This window comes from Lygodium microphyllum, chromosome 4, assembly GCF_053477565.2.
Source record: "Lygodium microphyllum isolate KBCC chromosome 4, Lygodium_microphyllum_v1.1.10, whole genome shotgun sequence".
Taxonomy (NCBI): Eukaryota; Viridiplantae; Streptophyta; class Polypodiopsida; order Schizaeales; family Lygodiaceae; genus Lygodium; species Lygodium microphyllum.
Window position 1 is genome coordinate 171728595 of NC_141138.1, and position 23846 is coordinate 171752440.

The 23846-nt window shown below is 42.3% G+C and overlaps 1 protein-coding gene across 9 annotated transcripts in view; it reads right to left on the reverse strand.

Moving 5' to 3' along the window:
• Positions 1-18598, reverse strand: part of LOC148037906 (peptidase M50B-like protein) — a 139665-nt gene extending 121067 nt beyond the window's left edge. For 3 of the 9 annotated variants that reach the window (XM_087676896.1, XM_087676891.1, XM_087676892.1), the window contains exon 1: positions 18281-18597. The gene's annotated coding sequence lies outside the window, so the exon portion shown is untranslated. Of the gene's footprint in view, positions 1-13; positions 154-18280 lie in introns of all 9 variants that reach the window. The other 6 variants (XM_087676893.1, XM_087676894.1, XM_087676890.1 and 3 more) reach the window with 5 other exon arrangements.
• Between the last annotated feature and the right edge of the window lie 5248 nt (positions 18599-23846).

Consider the following 23846-nt stretch of genomic DNA (forward strand, 5'->3'; position numbering starts at 1 on the left):
ACAATTTCAAAACCTGCAAGTTTAAATTCAATGCAAATTCTCCATGGAGTAAAATTGACTATATAATAATGGGCACAGCAAGTGATGGAGATTGCAAAACAGAAGAGAGAGATGAAAGAACAGCTGTGGTATTCTGCCTCTGATGAATGTGACCTGCAGTTTAGAGCAAATGTCACCACCAAAATTAGAGTAAATTATAAGCTTCACCTATATATAGACTGCTAGAAACAGCAGCAGCTATAGACCATATATTTTTCCTTGAACATCTTCTGAAAGCAAATGGAGAGAAATGTCTTAATGTAATCAAACAGTGCGGCAGACCACTCTTATACAACTGCAGCCAAAGTGCACCAATGGCAGAGCCCAAATCTCACATATTGGAACACCAAACTCAAATGTGACACATGGCACACATTCTAATGCAGTATAATGCTCCCTCTGAGGAACAAAGTTCAAGAGGAAATTTGAGATTTTTATATTTTCTCTACTTGCCTTTTCATGTCTGCTTTTATTTGTTGCTTGGAACCAATGAAGCTTTTTTGAACTGTCTTTATTAACAACCAATACTTTCGTGCTTCAGGGCCAATAATATCCAACTTTAAAGACATCTGAGACCACCTTGAATGTCACTCCATGCCTCTTGTAGTTTTCAGTTTCTTTGAGTCTTCTACTTTACTAGATTGATTAACTTCTGGAGGATGCACCATCTTGTCTAATTCACAAGGCATTTGTAGATCAAGCACAGAGTTGTCATGTGGCACCCTATTATGTGCAGATTGAGTTCAAATGACTCCACACTAATTTGATTCCCCTCAATCAAATATGCACTCAAACAAGGCATGTGACAAATGTCTCAAGAACCAGAAACGGAGCTTGTACTTCAAAATCCTCCTTGGTTGATCCATTTGTGTATTCCAACTCCTATCATGTCAAGGATGTCCTTCATATTCTTGTCTCAACAGCCTTTGTAAGAATGCCTATCCAATTTCCCTGAGATGCCATATACAAGATTACTACCAACTCCTATCATGTCAAGGATGTGCTTCATATTCTTGCCTCAACAGCCTTTGTAAGGATGGCTATCCAATTTCCTTGAGATGCCATACACAAGATTACTACACCATTGGGCAGCAGACACACTTATCATGTCAAGGATGTCCATATTCTTGTCTCAACAGCCTTTGTAAGAATGCCTATCCAATTTCCCTGAGATGCCATATACAAGATTACTACCAACTCCTATCATGTCAAGGATGTGCTTCATATTCTTGCCTCTACAGCCTTTGTAAGGATGACTATCCAATTTCCCTGAGATGCCATATACAAGATTACTACACCATTGGACAGCGGACACACTTATCATGGGGGAGATTCTCTTTGCAGGTCGCTACATCAGTGGGGGAGTGGTTTGCATTTCAAGAGTTACCACACGAGAATTGAAGGCAGAGACTTCATGTTCTTAGGTTAGCCAGGGCTATGATTGAGGCCATGATGGAGGGGGTTCCATAAGATTCGCAAACTAACACAGCTTCCACTCAGAGACTTGGATTGGTCTCTTCTCTGGAGGGGATATCCTTCTAGCAGTCATTGCATCTAGCAGAGACAGGACATTCACTTTCACAGTTGGGGAGGATGGCCGCCTCCAGCAACAGGATCTTGACCTTACAGCCCTCAGTGGCTGCTCTAGGGCAGAGAATTAGAGTAGTGGCACACTTTGAAAGGAAATGGCACATGGACCCAGACCCAATCACTTGTCTTATAGATAGATGGAGATATTGGGCATACCAAAGGAGGCCTCTACAAAGACTTCAATGGGATCTAGGAGAGTGGGTGTGGAGGGATCCCTTCACTAATAGGCCATGAGACATTCCCTTTTTTGGCTACACCACTAGATTGGGACATAGGATACATATGAGCAAGATTAGAGCACAGCCTACAGCCACCTCTCATTGGCATAGAGAGGGAATCTCAAATGAGTTTTTATATGACTTTTGGAGGCAACTATATGAGAGCTTCAGGCCCAAGAAAATATCCCTCTTTCTATGGCTTCTAGCCCATAGGAGTTTAGTAGTTGGCACTTGACTTGGATATGGCAAGGACCCAATGGCATGTGCGCGATGTGGTGACTCAGAGGAGACCTCCACCAATTTTTGCCGATGACTTGAAGTGACATGAGAGTGGCTACCCATGAGATAGAGTGTCACAAGGCATTATCTATTCAATACTATTACAATTTACAAACCACAAATTTCTTTGCTTCAATTTTTAAGAATGAGTCGTGAAAATGACAAGAGGTTGAGACAAAATGTAAATCCAAGACTCTAGTCACAAGTAATTTCCAAGATCCAATATCATTTATAAGATTGAAGACATGTACAATGGATCAAAAAAAGGAGCTAGCTGCAATGATGGATCATGGTTTAGCAAGTCAAGTGCCAAGTGCAAAAAGTAGTAGATACAAAAAAAATTCTAAAGGCTAAGACTCAAGGTGAGTTGTGTATAATGTGAAGGCTTCATGAAGAGGCTTAGGCATGGTGGTAGAGGTAAAGATTATAGAGATACGGGTAGAGGCAGGGAAAGGGAAAGAAAACGAGGTAAAGAAAGAGAAAATAAAAATAGAGATACACATAGAGGATGAGGCACAAGAGAAAGAGGAGGATATAGAGGAAGAGAGAGGTAGATGGAGGAGAGATAAGAGTAGAGAAGCTTGTAAGAGAGAGGTAGAAGAAGAGAAGGAAGCAAGTGAGGTAGAGGTAGAGGTTGATGAGGATGAGGATGAAGAGGATAAGTTTATAGCAAAAAATCAATTTTCTCTTTACACTAACCCCCCCAAAAAAAAGAAAAGAATCGGATGAAAATAGTATGGATCATATACAGTCAATCCGACTAGACAGATTGTACTATATGGATACGTCCACAAAGGCAGCTGATTAACCTATTTCCTCTGTTGAATCAGCACTTTGTTAGGTAGGCTTTGGTTGATGATACCTTTATGATATTGAGAGCTGATTAGGATAACCTCCGTGAGGCACTGGACATCTAGGACTTGTTTGATCAAGCTTCAGGGCTGCATATTAACATTTCTAAGTCATCTCTCATTAGTTATATTGTTTTGATCTTCAAGCCTTGGGTTGGCAAGGGGAAGTGATTCACGAAGGCAATATTGCAAGACATCTAGGTTACACTTTGGGTGTCAATGTTATGCCTAAACAATTGCTATGATGAATCTCTGACAAGGTGGAATCCAAGTTCCTTTATCAGAAATCCCAAGTGTGGTCTTTCCATGTGTGCCTCAAAGTGGTGTAGACCATCATGCTTGCCACGCTTACTAGGGCCTTCCTCTCTATGTTCTGGAAGAAGGATTTCATGCATGCTGGTATTTCTTGGGTATCTTGGAACCATGTTTGCACTCCCAAATGTGTGCTGGTCAGCAACATCATATTGTTATTGCTCACTACTTTCTTGGGTATCTTGGAATCAGTTGTACAATCAGATGGACTTTATGAAATAGGTGTCTCTAGAGGTACAAATGCAGACTTTGAACACGTCCAAGTCAGCTTCCATACGGGAGCATGTCAATAAGCTTCGACAATTGCAGATGCACTCCAAAACAAAGGCAAGCTAATTACCTCAAAGGACATGGCAATAACTCTTCTTTCACAGTTACCACCATGATTTAGTGCATTCTACCCTACCTTGATTGCTTCAAGGCAAACAAATACCCTTACGGAGGAGTTGGTTCTGATAGCCACAAACATAGTAGCCAGAAACGTCGGAAACGTTTAGAAATAAAACAGCAGAAACGTGTTTCGTAAGTTTCTTTCAAGAGGGGGTAAAATAAGAAACGTAGGTTTTTTTATATAGGGATTTTTAATAGTTTTGATTGGGGAAAAAGATTCCAAACCTCTATGGAACTCTCTCTTAAACAAAGAATGGCTAATTGAGCTCGAGTGAAAATAGAGTTAATTGAGAATAATACATTATATGTTAAATATCCATGATCCATTATTGACTTGTCACTTATGTCAAAGTTAGTCTTTGGACAAGCTATACTATGGTTTAAAACTCAAACATTATGATTCATACATATCATACAAAGAAAATTGAAATTAACATGTAAATAGCCTATCTATAATATGGATTGAGTCAAGTTGCAACATCATGATTCTCATTTCAAAACAAACTCACAAAATGTCAAAATCAAGAATGAATTGTAATATATCATAAATGATTTAAAGTCGTATAATATTCAAATCTCAAGACAGGAATAGATACTAGATTGGCAAAGTTCATTAACTAAACAAAATCACAAAAAAATCAATCTCTCATCCAAAATCTTGAGCCCTCACACGTCATTACACATCATTGTCATCATGTTTAACATTGCCCATTAGTTTTTGTCAAAAAAACCATGTTTTGGGTTCCAAACTCACCAAAAAAATAAAAAAAAAGTTAAAAACGTCCACATTTTTTACTCTCAGAAACGTTTCGTAAGTTTCAAATTCAAAGAAACGTGTTTCTTAGCTGCTATGGCCACAAACCAAGAGGAACAACTCAAAAGGTTAGAATACTCCCAAGTTGGAGGCATTGAGAGGACAATCTTCCCAACAGAAAGAAAAAGAAGAAGAAGAAGAAGAAAACCAAGCAAGATAAAGCCAAGGAGTCTACTTGTCACATTTGTGGTAAGACAAGCCATTGGAAGAAGGATTGCCCTGACAAGAACAAAAGGAAGAGCAAGGATAAAACTACGAAGGACTCAGGAGTTGTGGTTGCTCCTTTATCGGCCGCCTTCCTCCATTTGGAGGTGATTGAGGATGCTAGTCCAACGATCTCTCATGCAACCATGTAGGCCCCTCAGCCTCATGAGTGGATTGCGGATAGTGACCCCTCCCACCACATGACTCCTTCAAGTGGTATTGCTCGTATGAGTCTGATGCATAGGCAAATTCTCATAGGTGACACCTCTTCTATTCCTATCAAAGGCAAAGGTGATATGCAACTAATTCTGAAAGGGCAAGGTGGTAGCCACACATCGAAAATTCTCTATGTGCCGGGTTTGGGATATCATCTTCTTTCACTAAGTAAGGTTGGTGATCTTGGTCTTATGGTCGAGTTTGATAAGGACCCTTTGAAATCTTGATGGAGATTCTTGACAAGCTCTTCATGTGGGTCACAAGGAGAATGGAGAATACAAGATGTGGACTTTATCAACCTTTACTTCGCTTCTTCTCTCTTCACGGACTCAAATTAAGCCATGGCATGCTCGGTTTAGCCACCTCAACTACAAGTACCTTAGGAAGGCAACTCGCAGACAGCTTGTATGTGGATTGCCAAAGACTGGGGTGAGCCACCTGCCATGTGTGTCTTGCATTCATGGCAAGCAACGTAGAGATGTTATTTTTTCAACAAGGCTTCGTATAAGAATAAGATACCCTTGGAACTTATTTCGACGGACTTATGTGTGAATTGATGAGGATGGACTCCCTTAAGGAGATTTTATACTTTATGCTGATTGTTGATGATTTTAGCAAGATGACTTGGGCATATTTAAAGCTATTTCAACACCTTAAGGATTGGTTGATCTTCGAGGAGAACAAGTCTGGCAAGAAACTCAAGACCCTGCGTTCATACAAAGGAGGGGAGTTTGTCTCCAATGAGCTAGCTAGGTTTTGTGCAAATTGTGGCATTCACTAGGAGTTTGTCAACATGGACATACATCAAGAGAATGGCATATTGGAGAAGGAGAATCACAGTGTGATCAAGATGGTGTGGACTATGATGGAGCATCAGCAAACACCTCTGTGTCTATGGACCGCAAAGCAATGGCCACCGCTATTCACATCCTTAATCAATCCCCTATATCAGTCGTAGTTGGAATTGTTGTGCTAAGAAATGCACTTAGCCACTTAAACAGCCCCAAAACATGCTTATTTTAGGCTTATTTTAGCCAAAACCCTAAAACGGGGAGCGGATCGAGAAAGTTAAGTGGGAGAGAATCTAGAATCCTAATCTTCTATAAATTGGTAGCCAGCCCTCCACTCTTTCATAATCTCGTTTTTGCAGGTTTCAAGTGTTACCAGCTTGCTGCCCACACCCCGATCACGGAGGACATCTCAGCCCTTGCTGTCCATCACTGTTCCCTACAGTCTGGCGCCTGTTTCCAACCCTCCACACGCTGATAGCTGCTGTTTCTGCCTTGCGACTGACTATTGTTCATCTGCACTATTGTCGTACAGCCTCCCAAGTCAGCAAACTGCTACGTTTGCAGACTCCAGCTGCCGCCCTAACAGCTTTCTCTCTCCTGTCTACAATCGCTGCATTCTTTCTCTCTCCTGCAGGCTGTTCTGCCTGCAAATTCAGTCTTTCTCTCTCTTGCAGGCTCCGTTTTTAGTCTTTCTCTCTCCTACAGGTTGTACTGCCTCGTTTTCAATCTTTCTCTCTCCTACAGGCTCCGTTTTTAGTCTTTCTCTCTCCTCATTGTTGTCTGCATCAGATCCAACTTCTCACTGCTGCGTTTGCTGGTGTTCGACATCCGAAGGCTGACTTGTTGCGATTCGGGATCCATTCGGAGTACGACACACTCTCCAGCTCATTACCCCTGCCTTGATCCTAGAGATATAGGAGTTCGAGGTTCAGTATTCATTCACTGCATAGTGTGTTTGCTGCATGAGCATCGTATTATTAGTAGTCATATCATTTCATTTATTCACTGTGTTCATTGTCTCAGAGTTACTCTAACCCTAACCCTAACTGTGTTCTTTTTATCAGTATGTGCTTTGTCGTACGGTTTCTATTTATGTTTCTGTGTTAGGGTATTTTTCTTTACAGGCATGACACCTTTTGAGGCTTACTTCAGTCAAAAGACGAATGTGTCTTATTTCAGGGTGTTCGAGCATGATGCTTATGTTTACATCCTAAAGAAATAGAGGAACAAGTTTAAGTTGACTTTGCAAACTGGAAGTGTTCGTGGGTTATAGCTTGCATTCCCAGGGATACAGACTTTATGATCCCCTTTCACGAGAGGTATACACGAGTCAAGATGTTCAATTCATATTCCCATCTGCAAAGGGGTGTTGAGAATCCCATACTTGGAGATCCAAGTGACAGTTGAGCACCTGAGCATGTGCCTTTGGAGCGTATGCCTCTTGAGGCTCTACCATCAATGGAGAAGGAGATTTGCTTCACTACTCATTTCGCCCGTTGAGCCAACACCGATCGACATTCCAAAGACTTCAATAGAGACAAAGTGGCGAGGGGAGTATGCGCCTCCTCCTTGTTGAGCACATGATGCACTCCATGATGCGGGATAGAGGGAGTTCCTGAGGAGCGGCAACCATAGGATGGTCCGTGGCAATCTCGAAAGAACCAAGCACACTCCACCAAGCTTATTTGTACTAACTATTGTTAGATGTCTCGTGCCATGCAGAATAGAGAGCCCACCTCCATGAAGAAGGCTTTGCAATCACAGTATTGGAAGAAGGTTATGGAGCAAGAGTTGGATGCGATTGAGCGGAATGGCACTTGGGATCTTGTGACACGGCTCGCTCATAGGAAGGTCATTAGAGTCAAATGGATCTTTAAGACCAAGTACCATAGGGATGGCACTCTGGATAAGCACAAGACATGGCTCATTACAAAAGGATTCACACGGCAGCTAGGAGAGGATTTCCATGATACCTTTACACCTACAACTCGGATGGCTACCATTAGGGTCATTCTTGTATTAGCCAGCCATAGAAGATGGCTAATTTATGAGCTTAATGTGAAGTATGCATTCCTTAATAGAGATTTGAAGGCAAAGATCTATGTTGAGTTCTTGGCTTTTCCTCATCAAATGGCGAGGTGTATAGTTTGAAGAAGGCCCTTGACAGCCTCAAACAGGCTCCACGTGCTTGGAACAAAAACATAGAATCATTCCTCCAAGGGAAGTTGGGATATCAGCGATTCTCTTCCGATCCCCAATTGTATATCCACACCTCAACTGAGGGTACGTGTTGTTCATACTTTATGTGGATGATCTCATCTTGACAGGTGACCATGCCCAAAAGGTCAAGCACACAAAAGGAGGCACTACAAGAGATGTTTGAGATGACAAATATGGGCCTTCTCCACTTCTTTCTAGGTCAAGAAATTTACCAAAATCCGAGGGAGATTTTCATCTCCCAACAGCAGTATGTGCAAAAGCTTTTGACTATGTTTGAGATGGAGGGGCATAAGGCTCTTTCTATTCCCATGGATCCGAACTGGAAGGCTATGGCCCATTCAGATTCACCGGCAGCAAATGCTACCTACTAAAGGCAGTTGATTTGGGTTGTTGATACGGCTCCTTAGTACTAGGATTGATTTGTGTTTTCCTATAGGTTTGGTTGCATGGTTCATGAGTGAACCTAAGTTGGCTGCTATGAGGATTTTGCAGTTCTTGAGGGGGACCCTCGACCTGGGTATTTATTATCCAATAGGTACAAGAGATTCAGCCTTGGTTCTATAGGGTCGGATATAGGATTCTGCATCCTAAGCCCACACTACTCCATACAAAGAGGCTAAGCTGGGTGTGATTGCCAATATCTCAACACCCCTCCTCAATCACAACCAAAAAAGTACGAAGTGTATAGAGACTTTAGTGAGCAACCACCTGTAAAGTGTGGGCACAACACAAACATGGTAAACACTAGAGGTTGTCACACAAAAGGCTAAGTGTGGGTACCAAAGATATGGTGGACATCTAGAGGTTGTAATAGGGGCCTCACAAAGTGTACAGAGGCTATACAGTGGCTAGGCAGACTCTGAACAGGCTGACATCATCATCCTCTAGGCTATTTTCATCAACACCAAGTCGGATTCCGCATCCAGCCACATTTCTTATTTCTTACAGATCTTCATGAAGGATATAGATAGCAAATTGTAATAGGCACAATCATGTGGATTGGGAAAGCAAGACCCATCATCACAATGATGATCGAGACCATGAAGACCGGCATTCAAACCATTGTGACCTTGAGGATCAATGACAAATGTGAAGATGGCCAATATTGAGACTCAGACCGTGATGCAAATTAACAAACAAACTGTGAACAAAGGCTTCTTCCCGGCCAACTTCATATCTCTATTCCCCCTTTCCTACCTACCAATCCATGATCAGCAATCATGCACCACATATAAAAGTGTTCATCCTACCCTCTCTTCCCACCTCCAAAAAGTTGGATGGGACAAACTATTCTCTATGGTTGTGCAAGTTGAGTGTATCCTCCACACCTTTGACCTATGGGATTTCATAATGATCCCTCATCACCAACCTACCATGGATCCCCATGTAGGAGCAATCTTAAACTCGGTAATTTTATGGGATCAACTCATCACTAGAGCCCTCTCATTTCACTTTCTAAGTTGCATACATTCTCTATGGTAAGACGTATCCGCACCACACTAGAAGTCTAAACCAAATTGGCATCTCTTTAACAAGTCCAAACATTCGGGCATCACATGACCCTCAAGTTGAAGCTTCAACATCTCTCTCACATTAACAAGATGAAGGAGATTCAAGATGAGCTTGCATTCCTCGGTAAGATCATGACTTTGGGAGACCTTGCTATGACACTTCTATCACATCTCGTCACTAAAGTATTGATGTATTCTACACCAATCTCCTCACCTCTCATACAAGGGATACTATCACTTGGAAGGAGCTATTCCCGATGGTGCCAAAGCAAGATGTGTGTCACACGGAGAGATTCTCGCAATGTTGGGGCACAATCCATGCTTTTGTGGCATCATCCTCACGTAAAGAACAAGCCAAGCACAAGAAAGGGAAGAAGAAGTCCAAAAAATCAAACTCATCTTCCAACTCTAATACAGATACAGAGGGGAAGTGCAAAGGATATCCCAAGTGTCCACACTATGGGAGACCTCGGACCCTAAGAAGAATTGCTAGAAGAAATACCATCACCTTTGTTCAAGAGCGAATGGAGCTACATCAAAGCCGCCCTCTACCTCTACTTCTACCCACACTATTACTACCGAGTCAATGTTCCTTCACACACATCAATCAAAGGAGCCTTCTTTAACTATCTCTTCTTCTAAGAGGTCTTGGCTCATCAACAGCAATGCATCAAATCATATGACTCCCTAAGGAGGTTGGCTCCAGGATCTCCATTCACATGAGGATACCGTCATTGGTGACCTTACCTTAGTGCCTATTTGCAATGTTGGCAACTTGCCTTTAATGCCCATGTCATGGGGACGTGTATTTTCAATGCTTAGCTTTGGCATTATTAAGTTGTGCACATGTGAAGTGCAAGTCAGTTAAGTCACGATGACAGCCTAAGTACCCCAAGTATGCAATGGGTGACGTTGGCAAAAAATACATTAAGTTATGCCAAATAGGTACTTATGAGTGCCTAATGCCAATGTGGGCCTAGGACATTAAATGGACCTTTAAAATGTCATGTGGTGGCATTAAGACTATGCATTCATTAATTAATTAATGCTAGTCTAAGACCATTTAATGTTTGGAACAACTTAGGATTCCAAAAGGGTTGTTAGCACATTAACTGTGGATGACCACCAGCCAATTTGGACAATTTATTAATGCTGAAGTTGTAGAGATTTGCATTCCCTAGACAAGTAAGTGCAGTTTTCAGAAGGCAGTCCACCTGGCAAGAGCGCAAGCAGCCGACATCAGCAGGTTACGTGGCAGGGGCAGGTCGGCAGGCTGCTGCAGATGGTCGGTCAATTTTGTCCAATCAGCTGCACGCATCATTAGTGGCCTATTTATTGGCCCCAATTTCCACACTCTTTCACAATTGTGCTCTCAATTTTCAAGCTACATACCGTGGAGACTACCCTCAAGGTTCACGGAGAGTGAGATCTTCGAGGTGGAGACATAAGCAAACATTCTCTCTACACCCGTGTATATATCTGCATCCTTATACACCATTCTTCACTATAGATTTTCTACGTTTCACTCTTTCTCTCTCTCTCCTCTCTTTGTTCATTCCTTGTCTAGGTCATTTGCTTCCGCACTACTTCACTCTGACATGGTATCAGCGCATTGAAGGACTGGTGGACCTACTTGAAGAGGAGATTTCAACGCGACACAAGGCTATGTTTTCAGCGTTCAAGGGTGAGCAGGATGGCTACGCATCGTAACAAGGCTGAGGCGAGCATGGGTGTGCAAGAAAGGACCAGATTTGCTAAAGCTGCTACTACTGATTTTTGGTGTTAGAGAAGGAAGAAGGTTGCATTTTGGGTCTTCAAGTGCAAATTTTACCTTTTCATCGCCTCCGGCGAGTAAAGGGGGAGCAGGACAAGTGGCGATGAGCCCTAGCAGGCTGCTTTCACACAGTCACCAAAGGGTGCTACTTTGTGTGCTTTGTGCGAGCATTGTAGGTGAAGATGTCTTTTGAGGCCAAGACAAAGTTTCAGACAATCATGAACCGGAAGGTGCCCGTGTTACCGGCTCTTCCATCAGATCAAAAGCTCGATGGCGAGAACTACCGCATCTGCAGGTTATGATGCTTGCCATTCTAGAGTCCTATGATTTGGCGGAGCTTGTTACGGAGACTATTCATCGTCCTTCTTCGCAAGACAAGTCCAAACTCTCTCCCAGTGATGATAATTTGGAGTTGGCAAGGGCCGCACATTGGGACAAACTCAATGCTCGCATTCACTCCTTTTTATTTCTCTCATGCACTACAACTGTTCTCTCTCCTATTGAGCACTTGACGGTGGCCTAGGAGATATGACTGGAGCTTGATCAAATGTACAATAGTATGACCATCATGAAACGCATTTCTTTGGAAGTACAAATGAGGACCATGAGTGTCAACAAGTCATCTTCTATGCATGTGCATATTAACAAGCTAAGGCAGCTTCAGATGCAGGTACAAAATCCGAGGAAGGTGATCACTTCCGAAGACATGGCGATAACTCTTCTTTCACAATCACTGCCCCACTTCAGTGATTTTTATTCCACCTTGATTGCTTCAGGGTGATCTAAGACTCTTCGGTGGGAGGAGTTGGTTCCTATGGTCTTGGACCAAGAGGAGCAAACCCTAAACCCTATGGTCTTGGACCAAGAGGAGCACTTGAAAAGGACCAATGCTTCTAAATCTGAGGCCTTGGTTGGTCGGTCCTCTCAGAAGAAGGGGAAGGAACAAAAGAAGAAGAAGGAGGACAAATCATAGAAGGACAAGAAAAAGGAGTCCATTTGTCACATCTGTGGCAAGACAAGTCATTGGAAAAAGGATTGCCCCGACAGAAGAAGAAGAAGGAGAAATCTTTAAAGGATTCCGGAGCAGTGGCTACTCCCTCATCAGCTGCTTTTCTCTACTTGGAGGTGGTTGAGGAATTGACCCTGAAGGCCTCTGATGCTGCGTTGACAGCCCCATGCACTCAGGAGTGGATTGTTGATAGTGGTGCCTTACGGCACATGACTCCTTCTTCAGCACGTGTTCCTCATTTCCAGCCTTCGCATGGACAGATTCTCATTGGTGATAGTTCTTTTATCCCTATTCAAGGATGGGGTGACATGCATCTTATTACAATGGACGAGATGGTGTTCATACATCCAAAGTGCTTTCTGTGCCGACCTTGGGATACCATCTCCTTTTGGTGCACGAGATTTGTGCCCTCGACCTCTTGGTCGAATTTGATGTGAATTCTTTTTGGATTCTTTATCATGGATCGAGACAGGTTTTGTATTCAAGCTATGAGGAGAATGGAGTCTATAAGTTGTGGTCTTCTTCTGCCTTGATGTCTCTTCTTCTTACCTCTCAAACTCAATCCGAGTGCTAGCATGCTCAGTTTGGCGACCTCAACTATGATTATCTTCGGAAGGCGTCTAAGGGATAACTTGTTCGAGGTTTGCTGGATATTTTGGTGAGCCAGCAACCTTGTGTATCCTGCATCTGTGGGAAGCAAACTCGTGATACTATTCGTAGTAAGGCTTTGAGGCGATCTTCAACACCCTTGGAGCTTGTTTCTACCGATCTTTGTGGACCGATGAGAACGGAATCCCTTAGAGGGAGCTTGTATTTCATGCTATTTGTGGATAATTACAGCAAGATGACATGGGCTTATTTCTTAAAGCTGAATTTGTAGGCTTTCTCTCACTTTACGGATTGGTTGCTCTTTGAGGAGAACCGATCAGGTCAAAAACTGAAGACCTTACGATTGTGTTTCTAATGAGCTTGCTCGTTTTTGTGCAAATCATGGTATTCATCAGAAGTATACCAATACAATCACCCCTCAAGAGAATGGCATATTGAAGCAAAAGAATCTCAATGTGATCGAGATGGCCTGTACCATGATGGAGCATCGTTAGACACCTCAGTGTCTATGGGCTAAGGTTATGGCTATTGCAGTTCACATTCTTAATCAATCCAATCCCCTACTTCCGTTGTTGCTAGTATGACCCCTTATGAGGCATACTTTGGGTCTAAGCCAAATGATGCTTATCTCACAGTTTTTGGGTGTGATGCCTATGTTCACATCCTGAAAACACAACGTGAAAATTTTAAATCAGCTTCCAAAAGGTAGGTGTTTGTGGGCTACAACTCGCAATTTCAAGGTTACCGATTGTACAATCCCATGAAGCGAGATGTCTATACGAGCCGTGATGTTCGGTTCGTGGAGTTCCAACCTCAAGGGGGGGTGAGGAACACCCCATTCTGGGAGATCCGGTGATAGTTGGTGGACACCCGCAATTGTTCCTCTGGAGCCTGTGCCTTTTGTGGACTCTTCTTTGAATGAGGAGCTTAGTTCTCAACCACCGACCTCACCAATTGTGCCCTAGCCATCAGTGGACCTTCCTGGAACTTCAGCAAATGGTGAGTGACAAGGCAAGATCTGGCCTCCTCCTCGTTGCGCTTGTGACACTCTTCGTGATGCAAGGATTGAAGGAGTCCCTGAGGAGTGGCAGCTACAGGATGGCCCGCGACATTCTCAGAGAAACCAAACACACTATACCGAGCTTGTTTACACTAATTATTGTTTGATGGCTCATGTCTTACAAGATCAGGAGCCCACCTCCATGAAGGAGGCTTTACAGCATGAAGAGCGATGGAGCAGGAGCTGGAGTCGATTGAGAGGAATGGTACTTGGTACCTTGTGCCGAAGCCTCCTCATAAGAAGATCATTGGTGTCAAATGGGTCTTCAAGTCCAAGTACCGCAGTGATGGCACGTTGGACAAGCACAAGGCCCACCTTGTTGCTAAAGGTTTTGCACAGTGCCCCGGCATTGATTTACATGATACTTTTGCACCTACAGCTCGAATGGCTACTATTCACGAAATTCTTGCCTTGATTAGCCATAGGAGATGGCCGGTCTATCAATTGTATGTGAAGTATGCCTTCTTAAATGGGGAGTTAAAGGAGGAGATCTGTGTTGAGCAACCTCCAGGCTTCGGTTCTTCTAATGGTAAGGTGTCCAAGTTGCAGAAGGCACTCTATGGCCTTAAGCAAGCTCCTCGTGCTTGGAATGAGAAGATTGACTTGTTCCTCCAAGAAAAATTGGGGTATCGGTGTTCCAAAGCCGACCCCCAGCTTTATGTTCACACCGCAGGTGGAGGTCATGTGTTGTTTATCCTTTATGTGGACAACTTGATTGTGACGGGTGCCATACTCAGATGGTCGAGCAGACAAAGGCAGCACTTCAAGAGGAGTTTGAGATGACGGATATGGAACTTCTTCACTTCTTTCTAGCTCATGAGATCTATCAGACTCCGAGGGGGATATTTCTTTCCCAACAGCAATATGTACAGGAACTCTTGACTACGTGTGAGATGGAGGGATACAAGACTCTTACGACTCCTATGGACCCAAATTGGAAGGCTACAACTCATGCTGATTCTCCTTTGGCGGATGCTACTCGTTATAGGCAGTTGGTTGGCTCCTTGATTTGGCTTCTCAATACTCGTGTCGACTTGTATTATGATGTAGGTGTGCTGGCCGGGTTCATGAGTGAACCTAAGATGGTGCATTGGCAGGCTACTTAGAGGATTTTGTGGTTCCTCCGGGGGAGTCTTGCTCTTAGGATCTATTATCCAATAGGTAAAAGTGCTACAAACTTGGTACTTACAGGAGGAGTGATTCAGATTGGACTAGTGATGTGGATCATTGGAGGTCCACGACAGGTTATTACTTTACCTTGGGTATTGGTGCTATTTCCATGGAGCGGCAAGAAGCAACCCACGGTTGCCCTATCTTCGACTAAGGCGAAGTATCGAGAAGCATCTTCTACTACATGTGAGACAGTCTAGCTTCCCAGCCTCTTGGAGGAGCTTGGCTGCTTGTAGAGAGGTCTTACTATTCTTCAATGTAACAATGAGAGTTGCATTGCCCTGGCCAGGAACCCTATATTTCGTACTCGGACGAAGCATATAGAGATCCAGTACCATTTCATTCAAGAGAAGATTCTAGATGAGACTATTGCCCCGATCTACTGCAAGACATAGGACGACCTTGCAAACTTGTTTACGAAGGCACTTCCTCAGGCTTTACTTCAATAGCACTCCAGATCCCTTGGCCTTCTGTCAAGTCCAAGATTTGAGAGGGCGTGTTAGAGATTGACATTCCTTGGACAGATAAATACAGTTTTCAGCAGGCAGTCCACATGGCAAGAGTGTATACAGCTAGCATCAGCATGACACGTGGCAGGGGCAAGTTGGACTGCACAGCTGGTCGGACATGGCAAGAGTGTAGACAGTTAACATCAGTATGACACGTGGCATGGTCGGACAGTTTTGTCCTATCGGCTTATTAATGCAGCCGACCTGCATTATTTTTATGAATCATTAGTGGCCTATTTATTGGCCCCAGTTTCCACACTCTTTCACATTTGTGCGCTCAGTTTTTAGGCTACAGACCATGGAGACTGCCCTTGGGGTTCACGGAGAGTGAGATCTTCGAGGTGGAGACATACGCAGACATTCTTTCTATACCCATGAATATGTCTACATCCTTGTGCAACATTCTTGATTGCAGATTTTTTGCCCCCCCCTCTCTCTCTCTCTCTCTCTCTCTCTCTCTCTCTGTGTTCACTCTTTGTCTTGGTCATTCGATTCTGCACTGCTTCACTCTAACAGAAATTTGCTTTGGGAAGGCTGCCACTTGGCAAACTTGCCCATGCAAGCTGGGAGAAAGCTATTTGGGGAGCTGAGGGTGGTGACAACCATTCAAGAGGTAGAGGGAGGTGGAGAGTTGTTGGAGGGGAAGAGATCAGCCATTAGGAGGCAACCAGTAACTAGGCGACAATATTCTAGGGCTGCTAGATTAGCTCTAAGACAAGCGACATCTTATCGCACGGCGCAACAAGACTGGGGCATGAAGTTTCAAAGGTTTGAGGCCCCATTGTATCATTCACATTCCCATATTCATTTATCTTCATTGAGAATTCTACAAGGTGGAGAGTTGTTGGATAGGAAGAAATCAACCATTAGGACGAAGCCAACAACCAGGCGGTAATATTCTGGGGCTGCCAAGTAACCTCTGAGACAAGTGACAATTGATCATGCAGCATGACTGGGTAGAGACAGCAGGCTTCAAAGGTTTGAGGCCCATATTCATTTATCTGCATGGAGAATTCTACAAGTTGTGTTCATTGTGTTTCCATGCATTCTATGGTCTAGGTTCTTGCCTTAGCATTGTTTTACACTGTGGCTATCAGCAATTGGTGCAACCATTGCTCCATGCTATGGGCCCTTGGAAACCTTGTTAGCTACTACTCTATATTGATTTTGAGATCTGTGACCTTTAAAATCAACTTGCATGCAAACATGTCATCTTGGCTTTTTAAAAAGTTGGACATCTTTTATGTAATTTTAAGGCCGATATGCGATGGAACCATAGACTACTAAGGAAGAAACCAATTGGACTTTGATGTAGGCAAGGGTGTATTATGCTGCTACTATAGTTTTGGCTATTGGCCAAATCCAAGATCTAAGAGGGCCTGCTACCATCGCGCTCATCTCTTGCTTGTGAACCCTATACCAAGTTCGTGGGGGCCTTTAGAAGTTCCACTTACCTTATTGTATCGTTTTGGGTTTCAGCCACAAGTCAAATAGCTGCTTTGCACCTACCCTCTTGCACGCACCGTTCATATGTTTGGACCCTAGCACCCTCACAATGCTACATTTATGCCAACTTCTTCTATCGAGCATCATGTACTATAGGGGTTCATGCAAGATACTCACAGGTGGTCTCAACTTTTGCTCTCTCTACAGTTTTGCTCATTGTTCATGTGCCTTTCGTCCTTCATTCATTGCAAGCTTCTGCTATCATTTAGAGAAAAACAGCTCTGTGTTAAGTATCACACTGTCAGAAGGAGAGAAGCCGAATGTTCAGAAGCAGCTGCCTTTGATTAATAAATGAGATGCACCCTCACTGTATGCAATCAACTCCCGTCACACGTGCTCTTCCAGAACTGCAAACAAGCCTTCACGCCACAATAATATCTCTAGAGTCATTGCCAATGGATGGTAACTCAGCCTTGTCATTCAGCTTTCCGAGTGCAGAAGCTACAGTCAGTGCAAAATGGTGTATGGCATCCATCTCACATTCGGGGAACTACAGTGGGCAAAACCAGAAAATTGATCCAGAACAATGCATATGCCAACTTTCTCATCATCATCCAAATTTCTTTAACATTGAAGGAATCACATCGGGCAAACCGTACGATCTAACTTCCTAGGGTGATCCAAAACTAATAAACACTGAATTTCATTTGATTAAATAACCAGTCGGAACACCTTATCTTCAAATTTGGTTGGAGACCTCACAACAGACAAAACATACATCCACAGAAAGGTCTCTCGTCAGAAGGGCTAATTGGTTAGGTGGATGCATACTGAGCATGATATAAAGACAGCCTTTTCCTCCACAGTAAGAAGGTATAACTTATGTTTGCAAGATCCGTAGCACCATATCCTCTCCTTCCCCCTATGGTTGAAGCCCGGTTGGGTTAACATTTGATCCAACAAAGAGATCACCTTGCTACAGGTGATGCTGTCAATGAATTGCGAGGCTTTTGACCAAAGAGTACATCAGTTCGGAGAGTGATAGCATTAGAGAGCACGCAATTAAAAAGCATTCCCAGTAGCCATGTTAGAGCACGCATGGTCAACCATAGTTCTCTTAGACTCGGAAAATAATCTTGTAGATTGAGTCCCCCTCCCCCCCCCCCCCCCCCCAAAAAACACACACACACACACGTACTCTCTCTCTCTCTCTCTCTCTCTCTCATTTTCGTATTAACAGTATTAATAGTAGTAAAGGAAGCTCGTACCTCGTCGAGCAGTCAATGGAGATGCGCCGAAAACCTGAGAATCTCTCTCTCTCTCTCTCCCTCTCTCTCTCTTTCTCTCTCGTTCGTACAGGGGAAGAGAGCAAGCCCTTGACCTAGAGGTTGGGAAAATCGATGCAGCGAGAAAGGTCCCTCTCCCTCCCTCTCCCCTCCTAGTCGTGGTGGAAGAGGAGGAGGAGCAGAAGCAGCTCAGTACGAGTCCCGTTGGAAAAGTCTTCATTCCCCCGGATGTTATGTGGGGCCCTCCCTCCTCTCTCTCTCTCTCCCTCTCTCGTATTCGTAAATCGTCATTTGCTGGGGGACCTCGGGAACGGGAATGCCCATGGCCTCATCCTTCAAATGCCTATGTTTAATTAAAAATCGTGTAATTTAAGAGGCAAACTGTTTATATATATTTAGCTTTCAACTTTTGAAGGTTTCGTCTCCTCTTAATTTTAGTATTAGAGGAAAAATTCAAAATTTAACGGCGATGGGATTACACTAAACCTAGTTTTTTTTTTAAAGCAACTAGCCGGTCATGCATGAGACTAGAAAGGGTCGCCCAAGCAAGGCAATGTGGTTGCAAGGGCTGCCTAAGGTAAGACAAGATGGGGTGAAGTAGTTGTTAGTGTCATTCAGTGTGCGGTGTTAATAGTTGAATGGTAGTGTGGGAGAGCCCGAAAAGAACAATTGGGTCATCGGACCATGGGCAATGGTGTGATGGGTTGAACGCAAAGTAGGTCATTGTTAGCCCTTCAAAGCAAGTGATGGTTCTAGCATTAGTTACTTGACAAGAGTTAAGTCTTGATGATTGTTCTTGGAGTTTTTCCTAATTTGAAACTGCTTCATGATTTTGTGGATGGGTGTCCATGTTTGCACCATCATATGCTAATTCAAATCCTTGTTCTTGTATGGGATTTTTTGTCGAATGGCAATGTATAGTTTCTCTTTATCTCTCAAAGGTGTGTGTCCACAAAGTTCTGCACTCTCTCACCAACCAAACTTACCTCTTCAATAAAAATTAGTTGCAAGTGTGGTAATGTGTAGATACAATGTCCAACTTCTACAAGCTAAGATTGTTGTTAACATTTGTTATTAATTGTTGTGCTGTCGACATTGAAAGCCGATTTGTTTGTGAAGGTTGTGACTATTACCAATCATGAATACTCTATTGGAATATTTGTTTTAGCATATGTATTAGCGGTGCCTTCTTTGTATGCAAATGCAATATGAACTAGTTCTTAGAGTGTGGAGAGATGAGTATGATGAGTTGAAAGAATAAGGATTCAAGTTGGCAAGTCAAACTGGACTAGATACAATGTACTTGATGTACCCATATGCCAATTTAAATAGGCAAGCTAATGAGAAGTGTGAGAGGATTGTTCTTTGTTTCTTAACATTATGGCTTACATTGTTTATGACCCCCCTTGAATTCATCTCTCCTTCGTGTGGTATCAAAGCCACACCCTATTCTACCCTCTTTCATATCACATTCCCTCTTGCATCCTTTTTCTTTAAAAATCTACCATTTCCTCATCTTCAACCCTTTAACTTCTCACCTTGCTACTACAATCTATCTACAAGACTACTGGATATTGCAACAGAGCTCTTGAGTGATTCTTCTTGAAGCATAGACTAAGGGATGCAACAACAAGGTGCATATTGAGTGTGGCTAAACCCTTACACTGTGTGCTAGAGGAAAGGCACTATTTTTCCCTCTTCTAATAGCCATATCTTCACAATCTAGATCAGTTCGAGTCGATCAATGGCCTCCATTATCAGTTAAAGCAAGGGGAGCAACGCATAACATCATTCTTTGTTGCCACATCTCTTGAGCTTGCAAAGAGAGAAAGCAATCCAATTGGCTCCATATGTAAGTATGTGGCTTGCTCCATTCAATCATGCGCTCTACAATAGTGGGGAGATGCAGCAGGTTATGAAAGCTTGATAAAGCATAGAAGCTCCCTTGCTACCCACACATTGTTCAAGCATTGCTTCTTCAAGCAACTCCACCAACTCGATATTCCAAGCATTCCAATCAATGGTGCCGCTTGACTACTCACGGCTACCTCAACTACAACCCAAAGACTTGGCAGAAATCTAGTCAGCTACAACATGTCATTTTCGTTCAAGATAACCTTTTTTTTTTAAGTCACTTATCTCCTTTGAAAGGTTTAAACCTTAATATTGTAAGGCTCCTTTCATACTTGCAATCATTTGAATTGGTTTCTCCTTGAGTCTTATTCACACCCCTTCTTACCCAAACCAGTTTAACATAGCCACTATTCACATTGCCTCTTCAAACTAATCTATTTCTAGCCTCATTCACACTAACTGCTACCCAACTTAATATATGTAATCATTTGAAAGGTAGCTCATACCCAAGAATTGTAAAAGCATACATAATTGTTTGCATGTAAGCATCCTATGTAAATTGGAGTTAGATGCTGCCAAGTATTGTTATAAACTTTATAAGACTTCTCTGCAAACCATGGCCTCAAACTCTAATATTTCCTATGGCATCAAAATTTTTGAGGGTGGGGAAAAATATCATACCTACGCAACTCGAATGCAATTCTTGCTTATGCATAAAAAATTATGGACAATAATATGTGATAATGCACCAATAGAAATGACTAGAGAATGGGTAGAAAAAGATGAACACCTTAATCAGTTTGCACCTTGCCCTAAGCTTGATTCATTACATCAACATTAAAGGAACAATGAAGGAAGTGTGGGAAGAGCTCAATAAAATTTTTGGTGCTAAAGCTAAAAATCAAGAGATGTATTTAAAGACGAATAACTATAGCTTGCATCATGAATACAAAGACTCACTTACCAAACATGTCTCAAAATTAAGGAGCCTAATTAATCAACTGAAAGACATCCAAGTCAAATTTTCCAATAAGGATGCAATAGCAATGCTTGTTTTCAGTCTATCTAAAGAGTACACATCCTTAAAGGATTCTCTCCTCACACATGAAACACTTAATCTTGACGGTTGCATATCATCAATCCTATTGAAAAAAAAAAACTTAAAGGGCAGGTTGATGTATCCACAAGCAAAGACATTACCTTCTTTACAAAGAAGGAACCTAAAGAATGCTACCACTGCAAAAGGAGAGGACACATCAACACTGAATGATTATTGAAGCATCTACCCAAATGCAATCACTATAAGAAGATTGGACACCGTGAAGAAGCACGAAGGTTCAAAAGATAATCAAATTTCATGGAAGATGATAACCAAGACAAAAGGACACGTTTTTTGAAGACTAAAGACTGAAGAAAAAGAATCAAAGAGCCTAACCACCCACTAGCAGTAGCCATAGAAAATAGCCAAATAAGGCACCAAGGGGGGTTTTTGGAATATTTGTTTGAGCGTATGTATTAGTGATGCCTTTTTTGTATGCAAATGCAATATGAACTAGTCCTTAGAGTGTGGAGAGATGAGTATGATGAGTTGGGAGAATAAGGATCCAAGTTGGCAAGTCAAACTGGACAGGTACAATGTACTTGATGTACCCATATGCTTATTTAAAGAGGCAAGCTCATGAGAAGTGTGAGAGAATTATTCTTTGTTTCTTAACTTTATCACTTACATTGCTTATGACCCCCCTTGAATTCATATCTTCTTCATACCCTTTCTCAATAGATAAGACATTGTTGGTTTTCTTTCGAGACACTTCCTTTGATGTAGATGGCAATTGCTAATTATACATGATCCATGTTATCCACAATCTACAAAACTGACAAACACAACTACAACCATTACTTCAATAGAATGTTTGAGACTGCCTGACTAATGTCACTTGATTGTGTATTAGATGTCATTATTTGCTTCCCAAAATGCGTGTTGAAGTTATTTGTATATATGTTGGTGGGCTCCCAATAGAAAAAGGTTGTGGACATTGAAAATACGCTTCTCACCCCAAATACTAGTTATATTTTAAGAGCCCAAAATTTTAATTCCCTCATCAAATAAATTTATTGCATGGAAGCGCAAGTCTTGGAGTCAAATCTAATTCACAAAGCTATGCTCTTGATGTGTGAACTATTAGTTTCGAGTTGATTCAGCAACAATGTTTGTTTCATTGGTAGACATGGAAAAGCAAAACAACATGTTATTCCTTTCTTCTTGCAATTTTTTCTATAGTGATGCTCATGCATTGGTCTTATTGTGTAAGGAAACAAATCCTTGTCAGCAAATATGAATGAATCACTAATGAAATAAATATCTTTAGGAGAAGCGGCACCATACCTCGACACATCTTTCACCCAAGAAAGTAAACCTCTTTGGCCCGTGTTAACCCTTGCCTCGCAATGGGGCAAGCATACAAAGAAGTGAAAGTGTCTGCAAATGATGTGCCACAAAATTTTGGATAATGTGCCATGTAACAATTCTCTTATTTAAAGATGTTAGTTAATGAAAAATGAGGGCATGTGTGGGCTCACTCTCGTGCAAGTTGCACTTATTATTGCAGAAACTAGATGAGCTTCATGTGAACACCTAACTGCATGCAAGAGTGGGTGGCCAAAAGGCCACAATTGTGGGCTAGATTCCCAAAAGGGTAGAAAACCCTAAATCTTTTGTATAAAAGGGATAAGAGATAATGGAAAAGGCTATTCATGTGTGGTAGACTTGTGGTATTTATGCTTGTGCTATATTTTCCTGCAAGGTAGAGAGTAAGATTGAGGGAGGAAGTGAGAGTGAGAGTACGGGACATCAAGTGAGCAACTCTTGCACCCATCTCTTTGTTCTTAATCTGTTCTTTTGGAGCAACTCAAGTGGTAGTTGGAGCTTGTGAGGGAGGGAGAGTGAGGAATCAAGGGACATGGCGAGGGAAGTTTCATCCATATTTCTTCTTCTCGTTGAGCTATTTGTGGTGGTTCATGCAAGGGACGCAACAATGCAAGCTAAAAAACAAGCAAGTGGGTGTACATGTGGATCATGTAGCAATGCTTGTCAACATGTTGCAACTATAACATGCTAAGAGATGTTAAGCATGCTCACTACAGCTACCTTGATTTGCTAGGTTAGTTCATTGTGTACCATGCATGTGTGAGTAGGCTAGGTGAGAGATAGCCATGACTTTGTGAGTCAAACCCTTGAATAATAAGGGTGTTTGTGACCCTAGCTTCGGCATGGAATGCTATATTCTTTATTCTATTTGCCAAGACAAAGGGCGCTTAGGCCATGAAGTTGCTTATACACTTCACATTGTGGATTAGGAGGTGGTGCAATTGGGCCACTCTAAAATACATGCAAACAGACAAATCTTGATCTTTTAGTTGAAATAATCTTTCAAGTATGATTTCTAGCATAGTCATTAGACATAGGAGGGTCAATCTAATCATTCCCATGGAAGAACAATAAATGAAAGGATTAAAAATTGAGTAAACACGCAATTGCAATTGGGAAAGGAAGAAAGAGAATATAGTAATAGATCTTGAATTGTGCAAGCACCTGTGCACATGCATAAGGGCTTGAGCCCCATCTCAAGAGTGATAAAGAGAGAGAGAGAGAGAAAGAGAGAGAGAGAGAGAGAGAGAGAGAGAGAGAGAGAGA